We start from the raw sequence: 14,315 nt of genomic DNA, 5'->3' as shown, positions 1-14,315 counted from the left end.
CAGAAACACAAGTCCTATCCTCACCGCTGATCCCTATTGTTAGAAATGTGATTCCTAGTTGGCTGAGGTATGCACCCAGGCTAATCAGGAACCACCGCTCTCGTCAAAGTAAGCTAAGTACACACTAAAAGATAACCTGTGGGCACCCTCTGGTAGCTTGGCATAGAGCAGTCATATGTATCTAAAGAAGCAATGTGTAAAGTATTTGTGTAACACACACACGCACACAGTAACAAAATGAATACACCAAACAAACACTCCATACAGGTTTAGAAAAGTAGATAGTTATATTATAAATAAAACAAGCCCAAAACAACAAACATTCAATGTATAGAAGTTGAAATATTGAATTTTATAGGAATAAATGCAGCAAAGCCCATAGAAGTAACTAGCGCTAAACAGGTTACTTTAAGTCACTCTGGATTGGGGCAAAGTCAAAGTTCCAGCCGACCATGATGGAGGGCCAGCGACTACAGGATCTACGCAGGCCTAGTGAACAAAGTGCTTTCCTAGTTGTAAACAGTGAGATGCTTTGATGTCGATCCCCGCAGGTGCATGTCGGAGTCAAGAGGTATCACCTTCCAGGCCATGGGAATATGTTATACCAATTTACAAGGGACATACTAGTAAATCAAATATGCCAATCAGGTATCCACCTATGTCACCAGGTTTAGGGGAGAAGCACATGCACTTTAGTACTGGTTAGCAGTGGTAAAGTGCTCTGAGTCCCAAGTGTAAGAAATAGAGAGTAACATTTGAACCAAAAGGGAACTAGGTAAGTCACAAGACTAAAACAAAAAATGTTCGCTTGGTGTTATTTCGTTTATAAGTTTTCACAGTCAATCATTAAGTCTTATCATCTATACTTCATGGACCAGTCTCTTCTAGTTAGATCTCTTCTTTACCGTGTTACAACATTCACTCGCAACACAGATATAGGTAGTACCACAAAGAGGTACTTTGTTAATAGAGATATTCAACCTCACAACTCCAAATGTACATTCTATTTTGGTTTATTAAAACAATTAAAACATCATATATTCAGTTTATCAGAGAGGATTTTTTCTTTGCTCATCGTTTTATAACAGCTCATCCACTATCTATATTTGGTTAACATATACTGGAATGCTATGGCTTGCAGTAAATGGTACCAATCTTCAACATGACATTAAAAACATAAACAATACAATGATCATAAAACCACAGAGGTTTGTTGTCGACGCGTTTCGGTGGATTCTGCTATGCGGACTAAGCATGAGCGCAAAATCCGCTCCGATCGCGGATTTTGCGGATTTTCGGTAAATCCGCGATCCGCGAACTCTCGCGGATTTACCGAGAATCCGCAATCCGCGACCGGAGCGGATTTTGCGGTCAAAAGTTCAAGCCTGCATAATTTACGATGGCGCCGGCAAGCTGCCAGCGCCATCCTCAAATGGTTACTTAATTAGCTTCGACAGGAAGCTCTAATAGATAAGATACAGCAGGGGCTCGAGCGCCTGCTTTATTTTAACAGTTGGAGCTTCCTGTTGAAGCTAATTAAGTAACTATTGCAGGATGGCGCTGGCAGCTTGCCGGCGCCATCGTAAATTATTTCAACGGTGGTGTCTTCTTGAATAAATATGAAGGGCAGGGTTCATTCGGGCACGACGGTCCTGGCACAAAAAAATAAACCTCAACAGTAAACACTTGCAGATATCAATAAAGCATGTGCCCTAGTTGAAGCTTTAATTCAGTGACTCATTGATCAGCCCAAAAATTAATCTGCTGCTCTGATCGGTCTCTGCCCTTTTATACACACAAGAGGCATGCTCGCATGGACGCCCCGTCCGTTTGGCTCCGCCCACACACTCGAGGTGTGCACCGTCTTCCCGTCATTTACCCACTATGATGGACATTTCACTAAAGGGACCCCTGCGCACTTCGGCGCGATTGCATAGTAACACACACTTGGTCGCTGGAACTAGTTGAAGCGCAAATGCAGTGACTCATTCATCAGCCCAAAAAAAATCGTGAGCGTTGGGAGGCTGGGCAGATGTGCCTTCTTCCCAAATATACCATCGATGCTGCTCTGATCGGTCTCTGACCTTTTAGACACACAAGAGGCATGTGCGCTCGCGTGGAAGCCCCGTCCGTTTGGCCCCGCCCACACACTCGAGGAAGCCCCGCCCCCAATCCGCAAATCCGCAAATCCGCTAAATAGGCGGATTTTGCGGATCCACGATCCGTGGATCCGCTAAATCCGCGAATCGTGGATCAGCAAAATCCGCCCATGCTTAATGCGGACCACCTTCCTCAGGTGTTGTGTACCATTTTAGGACCCTATTGTAATTTTCCTGATTCATGCTCTTATATAGGTATAAATCACTATGTCCTTATATAGGCATAAGAATCATAACCATATTTAGACATAGCTCATGCAGTCCAAGTACTGCAGGGCTACTTCCACTAGTTCCGAAAATCTACAACGATTTCTTGGAAACCTCGGCTTCAGAAGCTAGGGACTTCCCCTTGCTCGAGAACTGACTTGTCCAAGAACTCATGGAGTTTTCAAAGAACTGAGACTCTTTTATGACGTTATTATGTCCATCTTTACATTAAAGTCGGCAACTTCAAGGTATAAATATGCCCACACTTGCCGTTAGCAAACACATGGTGGTTTGGAGCAGTTTGACTATCTACCTGCCTGACGCGCCCTGCTACTGCAAGTGCCGAAGGAAGCCGACCCTCCAGCAGACGCACTGAGAGAGACACTGTCTTTTCTCTTGCCGAGAAATCCAGCTCCAGTGTTTCCAAGCTCCCCTTGCGGGGGTGTTGGGAAATCGAGTCCTGAGCCTGACCTTCTTCATTCCAAATCAAGGTACGGAGCTGATTAGACCCTAAGAGAAATCTTGGACAGATTCTTGGCAAAAGAATACTATATTTATTCTACACCTCACTTACTTCTTCCCTCATACTAAACTTAGGTTAGGTACATCAGGGGTAGGCGCATTTTAGAAGCACCAGTTGAGTACTTTTAGCCTCTGTTATTTATGTATGTATTTATTTATGGTTTAGGACCATACAATGCTCTTACAGTATTATTTTATTCTACTCTTTCTACTGTATGCATTATATTTTGCAATCAGTTTTACGATTGTAGCAGTTCATTTCTTATGTTTGAGAAAGAAAACTGTTCAATAAAACCTTTTATTGAAAACGCCCGTCTATCTATTTCTCTGCACCTCTGGTGAAACGAAGCATGCACGATTGACTGAGTAAAATATCTATCTATGGTTTTCACGACTCTGAAGATCAGTTTTATCTTGGGGAAACAAAGTTGTCATGTTTATGCGGTTGTCAGAAACTAATCCCTTCTTGATTATTCGAGAAAGTTTCTAGTGACCTCTGACCTAGCTGACACTCACAATTAAGTCTAATATATTCGATAGAGACCTAGTAGACATAAGTCCTACGTCACATCTATAATATATATTATTCCAATGTGCAGAGCCTATTGGGAATATATGAACTACACTACATGGCGCCCAACGCTTGGTAAGGCACTAATTTAACGCTAGATACTATAGTAACTCAGTCGTGCTTTTCACAGAGACCCCTTTTTCCCGTAAAATACTCCCACAGATGTCTGGAGTGGGTTAAAGGATAAAATATCCGCCTTAAACTGAGTAGGACGAAAAATCAAATGTTTTAGTTTTTGGTTTTGTTCAACGTTGAAGGATACGGTGTTCCAAAATATTGTGCACCTTATCTTTATTTCCTTGAGACTTGCTCTGCAAACTTTCATTAAACAATGTCGAATAACAACAACACCGGAGCCGGTGGAGCTGGAACTGCTCTACCAGGTTTTGACACCACAGGGTTTAATGAAGACGACGTGGATATAATCATCCCGGAAAACGTAAGGAAAACCATAGCTATAAAGCTTATAGAAAATGGCTTATCAGCAAGAGGTGGTAGAGTTATATTTGTCATAGAGGCACATGAATATCGGCAGAAAGAGGTATTCTATTCATGGATTATCTTTCCACAAGCAAATCCAACAACACGTGTTCCACTTCTACAAGATAGAGGAACCTCCCGCGGAATACACTCCTTTCGAGGATATTGAAATTCCACTAACTTACCAAGAGCATCAGCTCTGGTTTAAGGGCGCCCTACAACATCAAAATCACATTACTAGGCTCAGTCCACTAGGTAGACCTGGAGCAACATGGCCGGTACTAGCTAGCTATACACCACATCCTGCCATTGAACAAATGACAGGTCCAGAACTGTTAGCTCAGCTAAAACAATTAATAAAAATACATAGACAATTGGTACAATATGTCATGCGGACTCTAACAGTCCTACCTGCTATAAGAATTCCACAGCACACCTCTCATCAGGGGAACACAAACAAAATCACACCACAGACTATACAGTCAGTCATCGGTAAGTTGCCCGCAAAAAGGGAACAACCTCTGCCTCTATTTCAGTAATTTTCTGGGCTAACCAGAATGGTTAGCCCAGAAAATTACTGAAATAGAGGCAGTATTTCCCGATAGTGCAACTCATGAGAAACACAGGATTCTAACGATCTATTTACCAATGGGGATAGCACCACACATGGAGGACTGTGACACTTGGGGTACAGTGTTTGCTTCAATCAACACAAAAACACATGGTGTCCCGTGTATGACGGTAATACCAGACGTCCTGAGACAGATTCAAAATTAATACGGACCTGAACCGGCCTTGAATATTAGTATGAAATTACTGAAAGATTTCAAACAGGTCTCAGCTATTTTATTAGCTAACATGAAAGGTGAAGCAGCATCCGTGGCAATTCGCCAAAAATGAAAAGAAATCGATATTACTGAGCAACCGTATGAACTTGCCAGAATTATTGAAAAATCCTTTGAAGAACTAGGAAGAGATAGTTTGGGAGGGAAACCTGTAAAGCCCGAACTAACAGAAAATCCTGAAAAAGTTTTTATCAAAAATAATCTAACTACTCCTAAAAAGAAATGGGAAAATATTAGACAGTCACTTCCTAAAGAGAAGCGCTCTCAGTCCAGAGGTAGATCTCCTCAAAAGGAGCACTCTGAAAACAGGTATAATCTCAGAAATAGGGATAATTTGAGAAAACCTGATGGATATCAAGATACTGATACACGTACATCTCGTACCTTTCAGGCTTCCTCGCAGAAATCAGAAAGAAGAGGACGATCAGAACACAAGGAAGAACGTGTGAAGTCCAAAGACGATCAACACGTTCCAAAAAAGAAGAAAACTCAATTCTCCAAAAAGAAGGTAGCAGGTATTAAAATTAGACACGCGATCTTGAGGGCACAACTCAAGAACGGGGAGTGGGCCCAGACAATGCTGGACAGCGCAGCAGAGGCCACCATAGCTCGCAGGATCCTGAAAGATCATCTGGAGACAGTGGATCTGAATGAATACATTCAGGTTGAAACTGCCGACACCAGGGTTAGTGTACCCCATAAGTTATACGAAGTAACACTCCGGATAGAGGGGGACATAACTAGGAAAATAAAAGCACTGTTTTGGGAAAAACTATCAAAGGGTTATGACATCCTTCTGACTGAACAAGACTGGCCACCAGAATTTGTCAGGGAGTGCCCACATGGCGAAGAGATCATTATGCCAGCCTTCTCTAATCATATTCCTATTCATAAAAAATACACCTATGTCAGAAAATGGGCTGTGGCCCAGGCTCCAGCATTATATAAAAGTCATGTGGGATGGGATGAGGACTCTCCTTACCATAAAATCCAGTTAAAAAATCAACCTACTGCTCAGACGCAGTATCCAGTAAAGCATGAAGCTAAAAAACAAGTCAGGGAGAACTTAGATCAACTTGAATACCAGGGGGTGATTGAAACATGCACCTCGTCAATGAACAATCCTTTGTTTCCTGTCTCTAAACCAGACGAAACATATCGTCTAGTTTTGGATTACAAATATTAAAACTCTTGTTGCAAAACTTTTGCAGTACAAAATGCACACAGTGCAGCACTGATGAATAACATTGTGCGCATGAAATATAAAATCACGTTAGATATTTCAAATGGTTTCTTCTCTCAAAATATACGGACGGATCAGCACAACCCGCGATTGGGGGAAAACAAGCTTATAGTGCTGCGTGCGCGATTGTTAAAGGTCGCTGGCGCGATGGTATATTCCGACCTATGGTTACAAAAACTCAATCCCTAGGAGATTGTACAGCTCAGAGAGCTGAACTACAGGCTTTCAAGATGGCGCTGGAAAATACCGATCGCGAATTCCCCATACTCATAGTGTGCGATTCATATTACTGTGTCCAATCCTACAATGAATATTTGCAGAACTGGGTTCAAAATGATTTAAATACGCAAAAGGTGGCACAATCAAGCATAAAATGCTTTGGGAACAAGTAGTTATTTTACAGAAAGAACTACAAAAGACTCACGTGATCTATACACTGAGTCATCAGCGTGATGGCGTTCACGTTGAAGGGAATTCATTGGCTGATGAAGCCGCGAAGGCAGCTGTGCAAACGGCTTCCGTAGCTACAATCACTCGTTCAAAAACAAAAATAGACGGTGAAACCATGCTCGCTGTCAATCTCATGAGCAAAGGCAGCGGAGCAGCATTACATATAAATTATCCACTCAAGTATACATACATAATTGATGCAAACTGTGTTCCTTTTGCTCGAATCCCTGGAGTGGAACCGGAGAGGTGCTCCGATTCACAAAGCACATATGGGTTAGGGTCTGATACATCAAGGGATCTCAAAATCGATTTTAGAATTAGAAGAGATGTACTGGTGGCCAGGGATTAAAGCTCACGTATACGAATTCAGAATTAATTGTGATGACTGTTACAAATATCACATCTTGGACCACCACCAGATTCCTGACTACAGCATAGCCAGCCCGGTACATACACCACTGTTAGATAACATTAGACTACCCACGCTCAAATGTCCCTAAGGACAAAAGCGGTCCCGCAAACACTAGGACAAGATTCATTTGGATGTGGCCACAATGCTCGGCTGACGCCCGAACTGTTATAAAAAATTTGCGGGTCTTTATCGGCACATACGCAATCGGCATGGTACATTCTACCCAGGGTCCTGCATTTAGCTCCAAAGCTTACAAGAAGGCCATGGCCAATTTGGGCGTTGCATTGTGATTTTCGAGTCCATTCCATCCTGAGGGAAATTCAGTTGTGGAGAGAAAAAAACATGACATAAAGCAATCTATAACAGCTAGGGTATTAGGTTCGGGTGATGGGTGGGTCAAATATCTAATAAGTGTCCAAAGTAATCTTAATAACCTGCCAAGAAATTCTCTGGGTGGAATCACTCCATATGAAATCCTTTTTGGTACTAGAATGTTGGTTGAAGACCTCGATCATCATACTTCAGTGGTGGTACAAAAACCCTTTGATATCAAAGATCGTTGGGCTGTTTTACAGGACTTAAATGAAACAAGAAGAAGTCTAAGCAACACCAGCGAAAAGCCAACGACCACTGAAGGAAAACCACCTGTCCCAGCAAGACCTGTCTGGATTCCAAAGATTGGGGATACGGTCAGAGAAAAAATAGCGGACAAGAAGGAATTTGGGCCTTCTTACAGAAAACCGGTACCTGTACTAGCAGTCCGCAGATCAAGAACAGTGTTACTGCCACCCCTTGCTGGAAGAAAGGAGAACCGGTCTGTATCAATTGATCTGGTAAAACCACACCATGTGGGCGATAATAAGTAGTAGGCCCAGTGGACTCCCAAGATGTAGCAGACGACCAAATCTTGCTGCTATCCAAGAGGTTCATACTGAAAGACTCATCACCTTTGAAGATTCTGCAGTGAGAAAAGAAGGACTATGCAATAAAGCCATGGAACTTGCGCCTCTTGAACCCCAAATTACATTTCGTCAAGAAACTCCCGTCTACAATGATGTAGCATCTGACTATACTAACATGTCAAGGGAAAAAGCAGCTCCAGTGATTTCAAATAATCCGGATGCAATACCAACAATTGACAGAACTGCCTCTGGCTATTTCATCAACTTCGATCCCTTTTCTGAGGATCCCAGTGAACCTGAAACAGCGCCCAAAAACAAAACTTTCAAGGAATAATAAATGGAACTTGGTCAAGAGCTTGCAAATACATATCTGGTTTCACCATGGGTTGAATTTTGGATTGTGTTTGGTGTACTTTTTCTCCTACTATGGCTGATTCTCGTTTAAAGTTTGGGAAAGCTGATAGATGGAAAATACAGTAAAATGGACGCAGCAAGTAAGAACATCAACTTGCTCCTGAAGCCACACAAATCATCTCATCGTGAACAATAAGACCTGTCATCAGTGTACATCACAGCGGTTCCTCTACGTGGTGGAATAGCATGGGATACAACTGATTATGATATTTATGGCCCTGTCGAGCTGCTGAAAATTCCACACCAATTTAAGGTTTCCTTGAGTGATTTCGTTTCACCCAGCACATTTTCCGATGATTGGGACTTTGAAACTGTTAATAACATGATGGCATACTTAGAAATGTCAGCAAAATTTAATCATTTTGGTCACCATTATTTGCACAAATCTGCAAACCCTAGAAATGTTTTAAGTTATAATCAATGGGAACATTGCCCGACGCCACCGAAGGGTAGCTCTAAAATATTCTATGTAAAATTTCCATACTTTTCAGGGTTCAATATCACAAATCCAGAAATATTTTACTTTAGAAATGTTAATAAGACAGGCATGAAAAGTATGTTGACTAATACTCAACAGATCTATTCTGCGGCCTTTTATGCTCAGTTGTCCACATTGGGGTTTAACTTTTGGAAAGACAACATTGAGACAGAAACTGTCTGGGGCACAAAGGACTGGCAGGTACAAGGTCTAGAAGCATCATCCCAGAACAAAGGATGTTTTTAAATGACACTGTTCAACAGATATCTTGTCTTGGCCTTGCTAAGATAAAAGATTTAAACAAACCGTCCATACCTAAACCCACACCGGATAGTAATAGAACTACAGATGAGGAGGTAGACGTAAACTATATTTTACAACAGAACAGAACTAATCCTGAATGGAAAAAATGGTTACTTTGGCCCACAGACACGAATATCTGTCAAAATAAATTCATGAACAAGACACAAGGGTTTACACTAACTAGGCCAGGTCCAAGATATGTCCAGAGACAACATCCAGGGATAATAACAAATTACAGTGTAGGAAAACTATGCCTTGAGTGGCTGCAGAAATACACACTTCCAGAAATAAAAGAACACATATCTTTGCTTAAAGATGGCGTTGACTTACGAGACTTCTTACTTGGACCTCGTAATCCTCGTCATAAACGTTTCATATACGCTTGTGTACATGCTGCTTATAATGAAGCATGGAAAGTCACGCAAATGGAAACAGCTGAAAGAATACGAGAAATTGATCGTATTAATTTAGAGAAAGCACTCTCTGCAGTTGACAATTGGTTAACAACTCTGTCGTCCAGAATTTATTCTTTGGACAACATTGTATCCTCTGCCACAGACATAATGGAACAGGACTTGCTAATGTTACAACATGGCCAGTCTCAATTACGTTCTATAATGCTGTTAGGCTGGACGTTACAAAACCTTCGTTCTGGCTATGAGCTTTGGCGTCTAATCAACACTACGTCATTGTTTACTGTATTTAACCTTACAGATAAACAAATCTCTTTGGCACAGAGGGGAGCAGACTATACGGTGCTTAGCATAGAAAAACTGGGGAGATTACCATTGACCGTTTATGAGAAACCATCAGTTGAATGGATAATACATGGCACCATCACGATACTAGTGAAGTTTTTCCAGTTTTAGTATTGCTTAAAATACATACCAGCAGGCCTGTACGAAAGGTTAGGTAATGAATACCTGGGTTTTACCATACACATACAAATGTTGGAGTGGGGGAAAGGAGGTATTTCTTAGTGGTAAAAATTGTAAAAACTCACTAAGCGGTACACTGTTGTGTCAAGGTATTAAATTACACGGAGCCTGCGAGGGTTCTTCCAATAACCTTTCTTGCCACCTGCAGGGTTCACCCACAGCGGTGATAGATCCAATTTTTAGGCAGCTTTCCAATGGTAGCTACATTATGTTAAATGATCACAGCTGTTGTGGAATGATGCCAGGAATAGCCTACCTCGTTAGTGTGTCAGCCAGGGTCACTTGTTGTATGCAAGTATTGTTTCCTAAAACTAAGACAGATGGGGTGTCGCCGCTATGGCCTTCACTGAACATCTCTTCTATACGAATTGATACTTTAAGCAGAATGAAAGCCATTCTTTTACAAAAATATGTGCCACTGACCTCGTCCAGAGAGATGTATGATCTGCAAGTTGCAAGGACTTCTGCAGAGATTCATGCATTATTTTCAACAAACTGCCCAATACATTTCGCAGAAATGTCAGGTCGTATCTTAAACATGTCTGATACCAGTGGTATTGTACATGTATTTAAGGCGATTTTTTCGGGACTGTTAGCACCCTTTGAAGTAGTCTTGGTCATTTTTCCTAACTTCGTACGCTCTGTGTTCGGCGGACTGCCTCTCATCTTGGGACTTGTAGCAGGTATACTATTTTTGTTCCTTCTGCTCCGATATGGCAAGTTCAATCACCAACGATACCCAGGTTACCATGGAAAATGCTCTTCTGGCGATGCAGTATCGTGAACGCATAACACAGATCCTTGGCTTGGCTCGTTTGAGAGATCTGAATACCACATGGTTCCTGTCATTCAGACCAATCTGGCAAGATTGCATTTTACCTGTTCTACGATGCCTGCTTTGTGGAGAGGAATGCGTGTTAGATATCTGTCTAACACTACCATCGGCAATGCCAACGGATGTTGACGCATTACTGGGTCCAATAACGGCTCATGTGTTGTGTTGCCCCCAACTGCTACCAATCCTGATGACGGCATTCATTGAGATCTCACCGGCAAATCCAGCTGAAGGTGAGATACAAGGACCAACAGGCACACAGGTACCATCTGCTATTAACATTGCTAATGCGGCTGACGCTGACGGCGATGCTTCACATCTGTGTACAATTGATCTTCTTAATGAAGTGGTTGAACTTTCATCTACAGTGGTAGACGATTTCTTTGCCAGCCTAGATGATTTAATGTTTTTTCCTGACACCGAGAATAACTTTTGAAGTTAGCACACAGCGTTCTATGAACTCTGAATTCGACCTTCGCTTTTTCATAACAAAGGCTTCTAAGATTGAAACTCTATTTCACTACAATTAAATTTTAATTTTTTCGCGGCATAAATACCATCTTCTTTCTTTCGCGAATGACCGTTGGGCATATGCTGCTGTTACGAAAGATTTGGAGCGGTGAACCAGGGGATAATTGACTAAATCCCATTAAACTGATTAATCAGACCTAGATGAAAGGAAGATGCGCCAAACTGATGCGGTTATACACTATTAACTCCTTCGACGCTCATGACGAGCCCAGCTCGTCATGGAGTTTCCATTGATTTCAATGGAAATTACATTGAAGATCCAAAATAGCCTTAGCATCCAAGTGGTTAAGAAAGAGGAAAGAGAAGTGAACACGATTAATGGTGTTGAGCACATATGACGACCTGATATACAAGAAAATTGAAGTGGAAAGAAACATAACAGGGGTGGTTTAAGAGTTCAAACCCAACTCCACCATTAAGGTTGCCAAAATTAATAATTGGTGAAGTACACTCCAGACCCCCCAGATGGTATAACAGGGAACCTGTAAGAGTTTTTAATAAAGATTATTGTGTTGGTTTTTAACTGTACTGAGGAAGGTGGTGCACATAGCAGAATCCACCGAAACACGTCGACAACAAACCTCTGTGGTTTTATGATCATTGTATTGTTTATGTTTTTAATGTCATGTTGAAGATTGGTACCATTTACTGCAAGGCATAGCATTCCAGTATATGTTAACCAAATATGGATAGTGAATGAGCTGTTATAAAACGATGAGCAAAGAAAAAATTCCTCTCTGATAAACTGAATATATGATGTTTTAATTGTTTTAATTAACCAAAATAGAATGTACATTTGGAGTTGTGAGGTTGAATATCTCTATTAACAAAGTGGCTCTTTGTGGTTCTACTTATATCTGTGTGGCGAGTGAATGTTGTAACACGGTAAAGAAGAGATCTAACTAGAAGAGACTGGTTCATGAAGTATAGATGATTAGACTGTGAAAACTTATAAATGAAATAACACCAAGGGAAAATTTTTTGTTTTAATCTCAGAGTCCTAAGGCCAACAAAATGAATGAGCAAAATAGGAGGTAAACGACAAAACATTTGGGGGAAGACACTTCACCCCTAAAGATGGTGAGATTGGTGTATACATGATTGGCATATTTTGTTTACTTATATGTCCCTTGTAGAGGGGAATACCTTATACCCAGGGCTACTGGTGGGTCTGCAGCACTGGTTGTGCCACCCACACAAGTAGCCTTCCACACTTTTCTCAGGCTGGCCGTTGCAAGTTTACTGCCACTTTGATTTGGCATTCAAAACCACTTGCCAAGCCATAAACTCCCTTTTTATTACACATAGGTTTCCTCTAAGGTAGATCCTAGGTAGCCCTAAAGGCAGGGTGGTGTGTAAGTAAAAGGTAGGACATGTACTGAAGCTGGACTATGAGAAGTATGCCGAACAGGACAGCAAACCCTTCTGTACAAGAAAGGAGATTCTGTCTCTTTCTGAACATGAAGGGGCTTATTTACAAGCCCCTTGCGCCACAGTTAAGTCACATTTTCCCATATTAAAAGTGACGCACAGGTGGCGCCAGGGCCTCGTAAATAAGCGCCTTAATTCTTCGCACTGTCCATCCTACGTGGTTTTTAGGACCCTTTGAAGTCATTAGGGTAGTAGGATCTGCAGCAGTTAAATTGAAACCGCTATGAATGCTGGCAAACACCTCTGTGGTGCGTCTCACAAGTTAAAATTGCATACTTTTTTCAGTTGAGGATTCCACCTCCCGTAATATTGTTGAGGGTACACCAGAGTAAAACTTAGAGGCTATGTTAGAATCTAGGATGGCAAAGAATCCATTACAATATCTCATTGGCTGAAAGGAATATGATCTGGCAGTTCGAGCCTGGGAAAAGGCTGCATGTGTACATGCCACGAGATTAATGTCAGCCTCCCCTTGTTTGTTTCTAGAGATGCCTTCACACCTGCCTTTATTGGGGGTCAAATGAGAGAGGGGGAGAAAATGTCAGGAATTCCCCTGAAAGGCCCAAACTCTGCATGAGTAAAGTAAAACTGAAACATGGTACGGTGCTTATAGTCAGTTAAGATAGAGCTCAATGAATATTGTGAAGACCGGACATGTTGTGGCCAGAGTACACTGGCTGGGTGGGAATAAGCACTAATCCACACTCAAGTACACCTGGTATTGTGATACAAAGAGGGCTAGAGGCAAGTACATTGCCTGAAACTATACCCTATCAAATAAGCACTCACATGGGTCAGCAGAGCCCTTCTGGGTCCTTGTAAACAGAACCTGCAGAAGTCACATTGCCTGGCTATGTGGATTTGAGAGGTTCCTGCTTTCGATAGTCGACACTCAGCCTTTGCCTTTCACCACATTTGTTTTCTTTGCCTTTCCTCGTTCCCCTTGTGTTAGGGGTTCTTCCCTGGCCCCAGTGGGAGGTTACTGCTCCACCCTGTGTTTGCACCCCTGCAGACTGTGTGTCAGAGTATTTCCTAGTGCTCGTCAATGCTGATACACTGGAGCAGATAGCAAGACATCGGAGCTATATCATATTGCCTTTGTCTTTCCTTTGGGGTTCCTACAACACACTATGTATATCTTTTTCATCACAGTCACAGTTGTTCTTGGTTCATCTACTCACCATGGCTTCCCTCCTGCTGGGACTTCCGGGTCTGGGTGAGGATATTTCCTGTGAAACCTTATCTGTATCTGAAGTCTCTCCAGCATCCAGTTGCCTGAGTCTCTTGACTCCTCCCAAGCCTGTCTCTTCCCCAGGGTTATAGTTCAGGAAGGCTTGCCTTGTGCTCCTGGATTTTTATTGTGTGCTTGTTTTTTTACATGCATCTGAGTTCACCTGCTACTCTCTTGATTCTTCACATTATGCTACTGTGCGTAGAGACTAAAACATATATAGCACAAATGTAACAAATTCGGAATACGCAATAATAAATTGAACAAACGGTAAAGCCTTCAAATACAATCATGCAACGACCCAGGGAATTTTATGATTCATTATATACAGCAGAAACAGCTAGGATAAATCTTCAATCTAAT

This window comes from Lissotriton helveticus, chromosome 1_1 (assembly GCF_964261635.1).
Source record: "Lissotriton helveticus chromosome 1_1, aLisHel1.1, whole genome shotgun sequence".
In the NCBI taxonomy this organism is placed as follows: domain Eukaryota; kingdom Metazoa; phylum Chordata; class Amphibia; order Caudata; family Salamandridae; genus Lissotriton; species Lissotriton helveticus.
The sequence above is the reverse complement of the archived record's forward strand: the minus strand, read 5'-3'. Positions refer to the sequence as shown.